At 46.6% G+C, this 15,426-nt stretch overlaps 1 protein-coding gene across 1 annotated transcript in view; it reads left to right on the forward strand.

The window, feature by feature from the left end:
* The first annotated feature begins 1,130 nt into the window (after window positions 1-1,130).
* Window positions 1,131-15,426, forward strand: part of LOC146207397 (solute carrier organic anion transporter family member 74D-like) — a 63,928-nt gene continuing 49,632 nt past the window's right edge. Inside the window, exon 1 of the mRNA XM_084587091.1 lies at window positions 1,131-1,752. The gene's annotated coding sequence lies outside the window, so the exon portion shown is untranslated. The remainder of the gene's footprint in view (window positions 1,753-15,426) is intronic.

Below are 15,426 nucleotides of genomic sequence, written 5' to 3' on the forward strand. Positions count from 1 at the left end.
GTATCTTAATAGTGACGTTAGTAGGGTGTACATCAGTAGGACATCGGTTATATACGTAAAGTAGGACAGCCTCCTTTCCGACTGCGCGCATAATGCCGGGTTTAACAGAAGAGACATGCACATTTTGTTCTAAACAGCCGAATAAAATGAAACTACAGTCGGATTTTCAACGTTACAGCATTTATTGACAGTGCCTACGAGAGTTTATTGTACAATAAGTATTCAGTGAAAATCGCGAAAAGAACAGCCCTCAGCGGGAACTCATGGCTGGTCACATGTATACAATTCGTATATGTATACCACTTTTCCGTCGTGTATGACGCGATGAAGTCCTTCACGGAAAAGTGCCAGTCACCCGACTTTTTCGCGTTCAGGTTTCTACTTGAGGCACAAATATCTCTCAGGACCAGCTGACCATAAAGACGAAAAAGCATACCCTGCTTCTTGAAGACCGGTTCTTTCTCTTCGCGCTTCCTGAACAAAACGTTCCCGCCACCAATGCCCAGTGTCCAGCATTGCCCACGCCGTGACAGCTCGCGATTTATACGAAAGACAGCGCCCCGTCGCGAACCAGCACCGCTTGACCGCATGCAATCTGCGCGACGAGCAAAGGTAAAGGAGAACCGAGAACCGGAAAACAGCGTCGAATTCCAAGCCGGGCCACACTAGCCAGCGACACTGGAACACGTTCCAATAAATAGAAGCCGAGCGCGGGCTGTAATACACCCCGTCTTTCCTGTACGCATATAAATGCCCTATATATCGGTGGTGTCATCAAGCGCTTCACGGTAGACTTCCTCTCTGCTATACGCGATACAGGTACCCGTCATCTCTCACCGTTCCGTCACCTTACGTATCCCTTCCTCACAAAGGATACCCCTTCCCTCACCGCTTGACACACAGTTTCATGCGCTTCATGGGACCCCCGCGCGTGCGCTGAGCGCAATCATTTCATATGCGAACCTCCTCTCCCTGTATCCTCGAAATCGGGAAGATAGAAAAACGGCGAGCGGCGCTATGCGGTCTCCCTTTCTGTCACCCTCCTCCTCCTCCACTGCATATTTCTTTCTTGTCATTTTCGCCTTTTTTTTTTTTTTTTTTTCCTGGCGTGCGCTTTGGCAGCGAGTCGGCCGGTGACGCCGGCAAGAGCTCGTAGTAGACGACTGGCTGGCCCTTCGGTCGCAGGACGACCTGCGCCTGCCGCACCGCCTTCGCAGCCGGCGCCCTCCACACATCGGCGACGCCGAGAGAACGTCGGAGAGATCCCGCAGATGCAGGCAGCCGAAGACGACTCCGCCGCCGCTCCAGTCGCCGTGCCCGTTGTGTGAGAGACACTTGGCCCCTTTAGGAGGAGTCTCTCGAAGATACCTCTCGGCGTGCTGCACGTTTAGTACGCGCTGCGAGCGTGCGTGTAAGCGACGACTCGCCGCCGTGCCTGGATGCGTTGAGCCAGTCGCGCACTTAGCCAAGCGCCAGAGAAACGCGGTTGCACTGCGTGAAGAAGATTCACGGTGTTGCGCATAGCTTCGCCTATACCTCTCTCGAGTTGGCCGCATACACGCGGATTTCGAAAACAGGGACGCTCGATTACGAAAGAAGTTAACAACACTGCTGCGTTGCGTTCGACTGGCACAGCTACCCCCGGCTTCGACATCTGTGCCAAGGTTCAAGGGAAAGAAAAAAAAAAAATAGTTCCGCCGGAACTTCGCGGACAAATTACTCTTCTTGCTTCTTCGGCGGCCGGCGTTCCAGGTAAGCAGAGCTTAACGCTCCTCGCCGATAATTATTATTTTTCCCTCTGTGTTAATGATTGGGAGAAAGTTGTTGTCCGACGGTCGAACGATAACGGAAACGCTAATCGATCACATTATATAAGACTATGCGGATATTTCGGTAACGAATGCAGCGTGCGGCATCACATGCGGAAGGGTGTGCCTACAATAGGCTTGTTGCTGGTTGATTAGGGACGAGACATAAAGGGTTTTATGATTAGAAATACTGTAGTACCCGATATATTTTCAATCTAGACCCGCATTTTTCTTTAATATTTATAAAATCGAAAATTCAAGGATCCTCTGTCTAGACACTGTCTACTGTGATAGTGCAAATGAAACCCCACAGAGCAGTGTCCTTCATCCCAGTAGGACAATATTCCACCTATAGATGTTCCAGCTGATCGCTTCTCATGGCAGCTTCGCGTCCTGCGCTTAGCGACACGATGACAGGCATTGATAGCCCGCTGCGTTGGCTCAGTGACTTCTCAGCCAAGGACGCGGTTCCGAGTTTTCATCGCATATCGCATTTCTGCATTTCGGTGGAGAATGTAAAAGCTTTCGAGCGGCTTGCGATATAAGTGGACTATATCAGTGATGTTGATGTTCTTGTCCTTTAAATTGATGGCACATAACCACATAGGGGGATCGGTCGAAAATCGGTGTGCAGAGAGATTGTTTTTTTTTTAGATGTATAATTACATCGCCAAAAATAAAATGATTGCTAGGGAAGAGAGAAAGAAGCGAAAAGATGAAACACTAAAATAAAAAGGAGAAATTGCAACGTACGGAGGAGGTGAACACTGGGAGATTTGTAGCCACTGCCAGTGATTAAAAATAAGTATATTAGCAAGGCAGATGTTTGGATTTCATTAAGAAGTTTCGAATGGCAATTAAAAACATACCTGTGGCTGTACCCAAGTATGGTGGAACGAAACAACAAGATCTGGTTAATGAAGCCCATGCGGTCGAAATGAAGCTCTAGCTTTCACTAATTCGTCTTGAATAGGCTTTGTGTGGCTTGGAGATGTTAAGCCCTTGCATACCAAATGCACATTCAGACAATTTCTCCTTTTGCAGCAGGTCCTACTATGTTTATTGCTCGAAAGAGGTGCGAGCTGCAGGGTGCTGTAACATGTACAAAAACAAGCCGAACTATACAGCACACCAAACCGAGGATGTTTTTTTCATTAAAAAGGTATTTGGAAGTACAATGTTATTTATTTTAACGAGCGCTTGTCTACCACCTCAAGACGCGTACAGACCGAACATCTGCGTCGATACGGTCCAAGAAGCGCAGCGGAGGCTTCTAGCGGAAGCGACTATCGGAAATACGACTGCACACCGGCTTGCTCAAGGTCGGGCTTTCAGCGGGGGGGATTTTTGTTTATAAACTCTAGAAGGAGTGCCGACATTAACAACGTCGCTGCGGTCTTAAAACGAACAAGTAGGGTTCACATTCGTGTGTACCGCGGAGGTGAAAGAAGGCTTCTTCAAACGGTAGGAGAAATGAAAAAAAAAACAAAAAAAAAAAAAAACAATTTTGAGCAATCTGTATATTCATTGCAATACGCTTCTTCAGCCCCAATACAAGCGTACGTAACGGACACGCGGAGTAGTAAAAACGCGCAAAGGTGTATGAGGGACGCAAAGAGCAAACTGAACTAAAAGATGATGCTTTTACAAATATTTTAGAGACTAGAAAATAAAAGAAACAAGAAATTGCGAAATAACGCAGGCATCACGGCCACTGGTTGTTTTGACAAGTAAACGGTGTAAACACTGACTTCTTTTTTTTTTTTTTTTTTTTTTTTTTTATCAGTTTCAGTCGAGTTGCGGGAAAATATTCCTTTCTAAATCCCAATTTCTCTGCTGTAAAAGCGTCTTTTAATGCCGAGTAAACATAGAATGCCACTAGGAGTCGTACAAACGATTTTTACAAAGAGCAAATATTGTATGAAGCTGCCCAGCTCAGGGCCATTGTATATGAAGGACACGTGTTCCTTGCCACGTATCGACGGCGAGGGCAACATCGTCAACACATCGGCTCTTTGGATACATATGATATTCTGTTTGAGTGAAAAATATAAAAAACACTCTCATGCTGGGAGTAGTCGAGCTCAGATAAGTGCTGCTGTGGGGCAAATTGGGTGAGGGCCAATATGCTGGTTAGCCCAAGTGCTGTCGCGTCCAGACACGTCTATAGGCGAACATCAATGCATATAGCTGCGCTGCAGTCTCTCTGCGTTTCTTTTTTTTGCTTTTTTTTGTTTGAGAGGCTCCGACGAAATGTATTAATTTGAAACGAAAATGCGCTACCTGACTCTTTTCAGTCTGCATTTAATGCTCTCCTGACACCCCATTATCATAGAAGAGCAATAAACATAATCCTGTTCGAAAAACTGATCTCCCCGTTTCTAAGCGCCAACATCCGGGAAGTAAATAAGTGACCTTGCTCGGCGATGGTTGCATTGTATAGTGAAATGGTGTTATCTAAAGCGGAACTTTTATCCTGGAGTCCATGAATATGCACGAGCAGTAGGTAAAATGCAGCAATAAAGCATGGGAAGTGTCGATCAGTAAGCAGTAACAAATAAAATTCGTTGACTGTAACATATGTTTATAACTTAGGTTTAGGTTTAACATCCCAAAGCGACTCAGGCTATGAGAGACGCTGTAGTGGAGGGCTGCGTAGTAATTTCGACCACACGGGGTTCTTTAACGTGCAATGATATCGCCAAGCACTCGGGATCCACGTTTGTTGCCTCCATCGAAAAACGGCTGCCATGGCCGGCATTCGATCCCGTGTCCTTGGATTTAGCAGTCGAGCGCTCGCACTAAGCCACCGCAGCGGGGCGAACGTTTATAACTATGGCATCAATCTCAAGAGCAGGAAACACAGCGCATGGTAACTAAATAATGGTGAACAGCACATTTATTTCAATTTCCCAAGCACTGCAGTGTCTCAAAAAACGAAACAGCAATTTGAAAAAAAAAAATAATAATAATAATAATAATAATAAATAAATAGAGACCAATGTTAACAGTTTTCAACGCAGTCAGCAAAAACGAACCTCCCATGACCCATAACTCGTTTTCTTTCTTTTTCTTTTTTTACTCTTCTACATATTATAATTACGATTGCTTGCATTTAAATAGCGGTAGCTTACAACGATCACTATTTTATTTCTCTCTTGTCTTTCGCGTCCTTTATGCTCCCTCTCTCAACCACCCTGCGCCCCGCCGGGGTGGCGAAGTGGTTAGGGCTCTCGACTACTGTGCCCAAGGTTGCGGGCTGCTTTTTGATTGAGGCGAAAAGCAAGGCTCTCGTGTACTGTGCGATGTCAGTGCACGTTAGAGAACCCCAGATGGTCGAAATTTCCGGAATCCTCCACTACGGCGTCTCTCATAGCCTGAGTTGCTTCGGGACGTTAAACCCCACAAACCAAACCAAATCAACCACCCTGCCTTCCCTTCGTTCTATCTCACTTTTTTTTTGTATGTTTCTTTCAATGCAAGAGCCACTTTCTCATTTTCTTCACATCGTTGCCATTTCAAGTTAGCATGTTTTCGCATCGCTACTATAGATTAGACGTATTGCCTCAAAAGGGCAAGCGACGCATTCTGCCAACAGTATTCGATCTCTTCCTAATTAGCTGTAGTCGGTCAGCCATGACGCTGTCGCGGCTTGAGATCTTAAGTAGAAGGCTTGTTCGCACCGACCTCCCGCAGAACTTGTGTACGCGTTCGCGTTCTGTGAGTTGTTTAATCTCTGGATCAGGATCAGCCCGTCTTTGTTTTGTCTTTTTTACAGCAAATAAAGCTTTAAATCTAATTGAGCTCTATATCGCGATACGCTGGTTCTCAGTCATAAAGAGAGACTCGCGTAGCCAGAGTAGATTTCTAAGAAGCAATCACGATGTAGCGCCCAGTGAGCGGCACGCGATTTCCATAAAAGCACAGGAAGTACACCTTTTTTTTTTTTGTTTTTTTTTTTTGTATTCGAATGTCTCATTGCGAATAAACAGGCCTTAAGGTGCTATAGATATATAGGCACAGCGCCGCGAATACACTCACTTGACGTCGATCGTGTTCCCAATATAACTGTGCTGTACTGTCCGCTTTATGACAACTGCCCATGCCTTATATAGGTTGGGCGACTTCGCGATTTTAAAGGAGCCACTATTACTTGAAACTTCCTTTCCAGTAACCATCTCTTTAATTTCCGCATGCTATACATTGGCGGAATAGTAAGGCAAGTTGTGCGCGTTGCTTAGTTTTTCAACTTATCCGGTTTCTCAGTTTTTTTTTCTAGTTTTTCAACTTATCCGGTTTCTCAGTTTTTTTTTTCTTTTTTTTCGTTCTGTTGTCTTCATTACACATAAATCATTTATTTTTTTCATGTGGCGATAAACGTGTTGCTGCGGCCTGCTCCCACCGCAAAGCAACCTCAGTGCTTGATTTTAAATCAAAGTTTCATCATCTCTGCGACTGTGACCTCTATATTAGCACGCGTATTGTTGTGCGATTCTTCAGGCTGTTCGTTAGCGCTAGATGTATGATTCGAAAACAAAAACAAGCATTGAAGTCTGCGCGGCAGGTTTGTTGAACCCTCCTGCAGCATACTGAACACGGGCGACAGCTGCGCAATAGTGTATGCACGCAACACGCCAGGCAAGTGCCTTTCAGCAGCTTTCCGACTGATGTTATAACGTGCGCTGGGAATGCAGTCACTCCACAGGGACGTCTATTTTATCAGCCTGCTTCCTGCTCCAATAATTAAGTCAAAGCACGGCAGCAAATGACATCGCCAAGCAACCAACCCGGAGGTGAGAAAGCTTAGTGACCTGTACTGCCGGCAACACCAGCACGTAGAGTTTATACACGCGCAACGCTTGCTAGATGAGTGCCAGTTTGGAGATGCAAAATGCAAAAAGGTAACGAAGGATAAACCGAACGAGAGGGTTAGTAACCTAAATGGTCTCGAGAAAAGTAGTTGATGCTCCTTAGTTACACAGTCAGAGCGTCCTTGCACAACAGGTCCCATTAGCTATGCGGGAAGGTTAACATGCGAGGGGTATAAATTGCTAATAGTAGACCATTTGCCTTCGTGTAACGCTGTCGAAACGCCGTCGATCAAAAGTGCAAGCGAAAGGAAAACACGGCCTGAGTAAGGCTAAATATCGGTGTTGTAAGCCTCGGTCAAAACGCTGCTCCACGATCATGCAGCTCGCCACAGCCTTTGCAGAAAAAAAAAAAAAAAAAGTAAAATAGGCTTTTACGTCCAATTGAGATGGGAGAAGAACATTAGAAAGGAAAAGTCAGAGATGCTGGCAGTTAAGTGTGCACCTACTACTAATGTTCTTTCAGTCCCTCGCAGATTTGCGTGATTTTTGCGACTAGCGGCTATGGCTTTTATGCGCAGAAGCGCACTTCCTGATCCACTTACCGCAAATGTTCTCGCTGCACTTCGAAAATCTTCACGTCGATCTCGCTTTCGCTAGCGCTCACGTTCGCGGCGGCGCTGAAAACGTTCTTCTTCCGAGTGCTGTTTCGGGCAACCGGTCTTAAGAGCCATTGAGTGAGGTCGCGTTCACGAGCAACGCTCGCTGCGGCCGTGAGATATCAGGGCGAAATTCGCCGCCAAACTGCGACCGAACTTAGGGAAGCTATTCTACATTTTACTAAACAATTAGCTCTTTGAAATGCTATGATATCACTGCAGCAAAGTTCCAGAGGTAGCATGCATGACTCGCTTTCTTCGACAGTTAATTTTGCATATTTTAATTAAAAACTCTTACCAATCGTCCTTCAGTTGCGAGCTTCAGTTAGTTATTCTTTGCAACGTATATCTACAGTTTCGAATTTTTGGAAGATCCTTACGATTTGTCTTTCAGCCGCGCGCTTGAATCCATTATCCTTTACCATTGCATGTACATAACGAGATGGTACAAGGAAAAACGCGTTACTACTCTTCGTTCCAAGTCAAGCTTCATTGGACGTTATTTTTAATTGCGTCATTGTGCCGTTCCAATGAATATAGCTCGAACTAACTAGCCCTAGTGCAAGTACTTCCACTCATAGTAGTACCGTCTTTGTCAAAAGTAACCGACTGAAAGGTTTGCTCCTCTGTTTTATAGTTGCCGACTTAGGTCACCTAGAGAAGAGCCCTTGTCCTTGCATTTAGAGATCTTCTTGTCTTCAGGGACGCAATAAGAGCTCGGTCATGTTAATGAGGAGCAAACCACGCAAGTTTGTTATCTTTGTAAAAGACCATACATAGTTTCAACACTAGCTGTCAGCATTTGGAGTCGAGGTCTAAGTCCTGCAGGAAAATTAAAGGAAGGCGTGAAGCCCCATTTCTGCCTGGGATCCGAGGCTCCCTGGCTCACTTCCCATATCCTGGTATGGGGTCTTGTGACGTCATACAATCGGCCAACCAATCAGTGCCTACCCTCTTAACCTGCCATAGGCATGCTGATGATCTTTAGCTAAGAACACCGATCACACGGATGTCGAATAAACAACTTTGCGTTATGTAGCATGTGCGCTTCTTCAAAATCTGTGCTTATGACGTGCTAACAGAAAGACATAATGACAAGCGGGAAAAGATGGCAAAAAAAAAAAAAGAAGTCACACGAGGCCATTTTCTGAATTCGCACTAGCTCTACAATTCCAAAATGTATACCAATCAAGGCGTTCGAAGCATGACGCGCATTCACCTTTGCTGGAACATGTACTATTCCGCGACGGACAGAGCCACAATATGTTGGTCAAGCTGACATATTGCATGTAGTCTCAGTTCCTATAAGAACCGAACTCAACTTCCCTTTATTGAACTGTTTCGAATACTAACGGCTTTACCAAGGGACTCGAGGCAAAGTGCTACGGTTGAAACGAACGCTTCAGGCGTTCCCTTCAAGGCTGCTTACCGTTACGGTGGCGTATTCAAAACGGCCCGATGTCGGCCGTTTAAGACGCAGCCGCAGTGGGTCACCAGCCTCGAGCAGCTCTCACGCAACCTTAATCCCGTAACCACAGACCTTCACGTACACGGCGTGACCTGATTCCCTTTAAGATGGCCCAGTGGGCAGCTGGAATGTCAGTCATTTCATTAGCGGAGAAACGGGACAGATAAAAAGAAACTCCGCAGCAAAAAGAAAGCAGCAACGCTAGGAAATGCACGAGGGTCATTTTCTAGCCCGGAATGTCGCTGAAATGATAAAGAAAAAAAAAGTAAGGAAGTTTGCGCCAGAATGAAGTTTCAGGAAGATAGTGAAACGATTACAGAGCACTGCCTCTGTGTGGTGCCGCAAATGACGGATCACGCAGTGTCCGATGCTTGCCGTAACGCTAGTAGTACCAGTCCCTTCGTGACACGATTACGAGTGCGCGCATTCGGAATGTCACACCTTTCCTTGTTGCGCGGTTCGACGTAATGCTCCGTGCCCCGGCCTCACTTTGTGTGACAGAGTCATTACCGAGGCAAGGAATATTAAGGGGTGTTTATGTACACACGCACAAAGAAAGAGTGAAAACGGGTTAGGCTGCGCTGTACCACGACTTTTCCGCCCGCTCTCTCGTGCAAGCTAAAAAAAAAAAAAAAAAAAAAAAAAACGCTGTGAACGTGCTTAGGCACGCGAAACCGACTTACTAGGGGTTTCAAGAACACGAAGTGCACTGTCGCTTTCTTCACATGGTGGAAGATGCCGGGAAGTTTGTGAGGCAGATCTCGTGAAAGATATTCAAAAATGCGTCACGTTTTCGCGGCTTCATTACGACGGCCTCTTTAGCACGTCGCTTGTCGCAACTCTCGTGCGGGGCGTTGTTATCACAAGAAGACAAAAAGAAATCATCTTTTGTGACGGCTACGAGTCTGTAACACGAATGTTCGAGAACAAATAATTATTATGCTGTTTGGAATTGAATTGCTCGGCTCCCCTCCGATGCTATAGAGCTCATGTACTGCGGCACGCGTCGACTTGTGCACCATTGTCATTCCGCATAATTTCGCTGGCCTCTTATAATACATGCATTGTAGTAGATATGCATAGTTTGCTGCACTGCGCACACTATATACTTGCTTAACAGCAGCTGACGCGCTGGTACGTTTTAGCTGGCGGCACTACAGCAGAGGGCCGAGATACGGGAACTAAAGCACTGAAAACGTTATGGATTAACGTCATAAACAATTAATTGATGGTGAATATAGACCACAAGCGCGCATAAGGCCAATCTAGCGGCAACCAGCAATCCCTACCGAAATCTCAAGCAGGAGACTCGTGCGCAAATAATCAGCGATTACGAAAAAGCCAGTTTGCTCTTCGCCTTCATCTCGTTCCTTACAATGTGCGATTTGGACGCCACCAACGACGACGATGCCAAAAAGGATGACAATCTAAAAGTGTAAGGAGTGACTAGTTTTGTTTTCCTCCAACGGTAAAGAGCTAACTTATTTGTGAACACTGACACACAAACGAAAGCTCTCAGACAACTCGAATAAAGGCATCGTCGAAGCACGGAAACCAGACACACAGGCAGTAGATGGTACATGCGCCAACATTTCACCATTCATAAAGAACGTAACTTCCGTAGATGAGTGCTGTACCTATTCTTCCAGACATGCGTTCGATGGGGCTTTTATAGATGCATCGATGGAAGCCCGCTACCGCAATCTATGCTGGTAATGGTGGCCGCGGTATACATTGTCGATGACTATATAAGAACGACGATAAAGAAAATAAGCTTGCTCTGTGGTGAGGTGGCACCAAAACGACAGCAGATAGGTTAAAGAAGTTTGTATCTTAATGGCTGCCTGTGATAATCGGAGAACAGTGGCAGCGAACGAGGGTGTAAGATATATGTCAGGAGTGATACGCAAAACAATCACTCGCGCGCGCAACTCGGTCCGCATGCTGCTTTTTCCCATTATAAATTGTGTGCTGCAGGTAAAATGAGTCTGAGCTTTGCAGAAAAGAACAACTGTATGCCTACACCATTCTACGTTAGCTCTATCCCTTTACAAGTTCCCCGCCGCGTTGGGTCAGTAGCTAACGCGCTCGACTTCTGAACCCAAAAAACGTCAGTTCGATTCTTGCCGCGGCAGTGGCCTTTAGATGGGGATGTACCCGCATACTGTGCGATGTCAGGGCCCCCCAGATGACCTAAATTTCCGGAACCCTCCACTACGGCGTCCATCGTAACCCTCCAAACCAAGCCAAACCTTTTGCGAACGCACAAAATTGTCTTTAGACAACCATGAAGCGAGAGTGAAGGGGTGGATTTAAATGGTGACGAATCACCATCATTTAACAGCCATAAATGTTTATTCAAAAACCATATTTACATCATTTTTCCTGCAAACGTAACAAAGTATTCTGCATACGAAATGCTCTCCTTGATTTATATCGACAATCACACATATTCCACTCTTAAAAGGAGGGAGGGAAGAGTACGGTATGGTATGGTATGGTGTGGTATGGTATGGTATGGTATGGTATGGCATGGTATGGGGTAGCGACATCGACTGAAGGGACGCCTTAGTAGGGGCTGCGGTTATTTCGAACATCTGGAGTACACTGACATTGCGCAGCGCGCGTGCTCCTTGCGTTTCACCTTTATCGAAACGCAACCTCGGCGGCCTGTATCGAACCCGCGACATTTCGCTTAGCATTCGAACGCCCTAAGCGCTGAGCCACTGTGGCGAGGCAGTGCTCAAGTCCTTTTGGTGGAATGCTTGAAATACGAACCTTTATTTATGCTAATGATTTAAGTACTTCTCATGGCAGATTATATATTCTCTATGATAAGTACCAAACAATGGCTGAAGTTCAATCCTGCAAAACCTAGTTAGGAGAAGCGAGAGCGTCATTTTGCTTGATGTTGCTTTGGTTAGGCTTGTTTAGGCATGAGCATATATGGTTCTGCAGCGATTAAACTGCTGAGACTATGTAGTCGAGAAGTTAAATGTCAAGTGGTGGTACACCATAGATGGTACCATGATTGAGCTGTATAGCCACACTGTCATGTCGGGCTCCTTGAAGGTCGAACAGCCTGCCAGGTTGACCTTGGCTGAAGCTTTCACTTCAAAAACACATTGTGCACTTCATCCGATAATAACATGAAATGGAAGCCTGCTGTGCCAGACGATGTGGAACCAAGTCCGGGACGTGTCGGCCGCTTTTCGATGGAGGCTAAAAGCTAGGTGCCTGTGTGCTGTGCGATGTCACAACCCCATGTGTTCGAAATTTTTGGAGCCTCGACTACGGCGTCTCTCAGCATGAGTCGCTTTGGGACGAATTAACACACACACACACACACACACACACACACACACACACACACACACACACACACACACACACACACACACACACACACACACACACACACACACACACACACACACACACACACACACACACACACACACACACACACACACACACACACACACACACACACACACACACACACACACACACACACACACACACACACACACACACACACACACACACACACACACACACACACACACACACACACACACACACACACACACACACACACACACACACACACACACACACACACACACACACACACACACACACACACACACACACACACACACACACACACACACACACACACACACACACACACACACACACACACACACACACACACACACACACACACACACACACACACACACACACACACACACACACACACACACACACACACACACACACACACACACACACACACACACACACACACACACACACACACACACACACACACACACACACACACACACACACACACACACACACACACACACACACACACACACACACACACACACACACACACACACACACACACACACACACACACACACACACACACACACACACACACACACACACACACACACACACACACACACACACACACACACACACACACACACACACACACACACACACACACACACACACACACACACACACACACACACACACACACACACACACACACACACACACACACACACACACACACACACACACACACACACACACACACACACACACACACACACACACACAAGCATCTCATATTCTCTGTCTCAATATGTCACAAAAGCGCCTAAATAGCTGCGCTCAAACATTTGCATTAAAGAACATCGTAGTCGTCCTTAGAACATTTTTGGCAATGGAGTAAAGGGAGTTCAGGCTGTGACATACTTTTCCGGAGATAGTACGTCGTTTAGCTTCAGAGGTCGCTTTAAGAGTAAAGCACGAATCACTTACCGCTAAGTATCTGAGCCAAGTTACGCACCTCAATCAGGTATAGTTTCGATGAGAGCCACGATAAAGAAAGCCAACCAGACACGTCAAACCCGTTATGTGCAATCTTTTCAGGACGGAAAACTGCAGTGACGGCGGCATTACCTAGCCTTCTTTATTCTTCCAGACACTCTCAAGGTATCAAACACGTGCTGCGCATAACTTATAAGCCTGTGCGGCGTTCGGTGCCCGATACCGGGTATCGGTTCCTGGAAACCACGACGTTGTTTTTTCATCGACTCTGGTAGTACCGAGGCACTCTTCAAAGAGTGCACGGCTGCTCCACAACGCCGTTATTCAAGAAGAAGCGCGAAATGGTTTCAGCTGCTTGTGAAACACGGTTCGAGGCAGCTTGCCGCCCTACATACATACATGTGCGCTGTTAAAAACGCAGTGCCCAGCCATTGATCTTCTGGTGATATTCTCGTGATCAGGTGTAATTTTTATATTGCGGTGTATGCGTTCTCCCGCATTCACCCTTGCTTGTTAAGCGCTATCCAGCTGCATTTTCAAGCCATGACCATGGTGGGCGAAGCTTCAAGTGGTCGCACATGTCGTCTTCTTCCTAGAAGTTAGCTCCTATAATCTCGAGCGCCGCGAATCATTTTCTATACGTCGCTACCGCACCGACATAGCCAGATTCGTATAGTAAGCGTATAGTTGGCCTCAGACGTTGTCGTGAGTCTCGTGACAATTTGAGATGGCGCACCAGGCTGGTTGCATTGAGTACTCCTAAAGAGAGGCGCTGGAGCGGATGGGGATGATCGCTGCCTGGAGATCGCAGAGGTGGCCATGTGATCTCTCGCATCTGCCTCGGAAAACGGGAGGGGGGGGGGGGGGGACCGAGCCTAGCGGAAAACAATTTTTCCTGGCCTCGTATGCGGGAGGTGATAGGTCATCACAGCGCCGGCAAATAACCACCGGTGATAAAAGGGGTGAAAAGAGTCGACTTTCGTCGCATGTTGGAGGGACCGGACCGATCTACAGTGCCACAAGTTTCTCACCTGTGGCACGGATACAAGTTCTCCTGGCCTCGTGCTGACATTCCTGAGGTGAAATGCTTAGAAAACGGTTCTTTTAAATCGTATAAAATGTGGTGTCCGAGAGCCATTTTGCAAGCTTTTCAGTGCAAGAAAGCCGAGACGCACGTGTCGAGAGATGGGTTTCGAACCAGCCAGCTTCCGCAGCTTAGGCGGCAGATGAAGACTAAAATACCAGGTGTTTAGGGAAAGCTTTCATCACGGTCGTGATGGGCCATCCAGAAGTAGGTCCGAGGATCAGGAAACTTCTTAAGTCGCGGTGCAAGACACGTTGGCAGCATACATCCGGCATGGATCACGGGTTCAAAAGGACGATCACTCGGTAGGATAGAGTCGTGGCAGCCGACAACGCACTAGTGGCCGGACACCGATACAGGTCGGTCATACTGCAAGCATCCTTTGAACTGGTGAAGTGGGAAAGCGAAGCTCTCGCCGGGAGGTTTGTGAGCATGTGTGATCGTGTTATTCAGTGGTTTTAGCGTATGGAGGACATTTTTTGAATGATGCTTAATGATGTGCACTCTTCAATTCAAATTTGTCTTTACTGGCTGTAGCAGCGAATTCTCGTGTTTCCCAACTCACGGTTGGGTTTCAAGAGCACCACACTTGACCCTGCCTACTATAGAAGCCACTGGGCCCTAAGCGAAGTTCTTCAATAAATGATTCTCCCTCATTCTTAGGTCGCACATGGCCGCGTCATAGGGGTGAACTCCAGGTTTCACATTAGCGGCACCTGTCAGAAACTAATTTCACGACAACACGATAGATGCTGTGTAAGTTTCTCCCAAACGGGAAAAGATACACGCTTACGCTCGTATTCTGAGAGCAGCGAAAGCTTTTCGACTAGTTTCACAGCGTAAATACCAACATAACAAAAGCAGCTAGATGAAACTTGCGGCAGTGATACGTGCGTGAGGAAAACAAAAAGTTTAGAAGACGATCATACGACAGGGTCACAAGCTAGCACCTTTTTTAAAGTATACGATACGTAGTTACGCTGAGATAAAGTTATGCGAAGAAACGAAGGAAGCGACGATCTGTCCCTCTGCTCGTTCCAGCAGTCACCGTGTTGATAATTCAGAGCACGTCACCAACAGTGGTTAGACGCCTAGTGCGCATTGTAATTTGCAATGCATTTCCCATTTGGCCAGAGGCTTAATGCGTCACGGCTGTTCGCCACTATAGTCACTACTACGTCGCACTGCGAAATAATGTCCGTATGTATGCTTAGTTCCTCATGAAACTGGGTGG

This window comes from Amblyomma maculatum, chromosome 1 (assembly GCF_055883805.1).
Source record: "Amblyomma maculatum isolate TAMU_Amacu chromosome 1, ASM5588380v1, whole genome shotgun sequence".
Taxonomy (NCBI): domain Eukaryota; kingdom Metazoa; phylum Arthropoda; class Arachnida; order Ixodida; family Ixodidae; genus Amblyomma; species Amblyomma maculatum.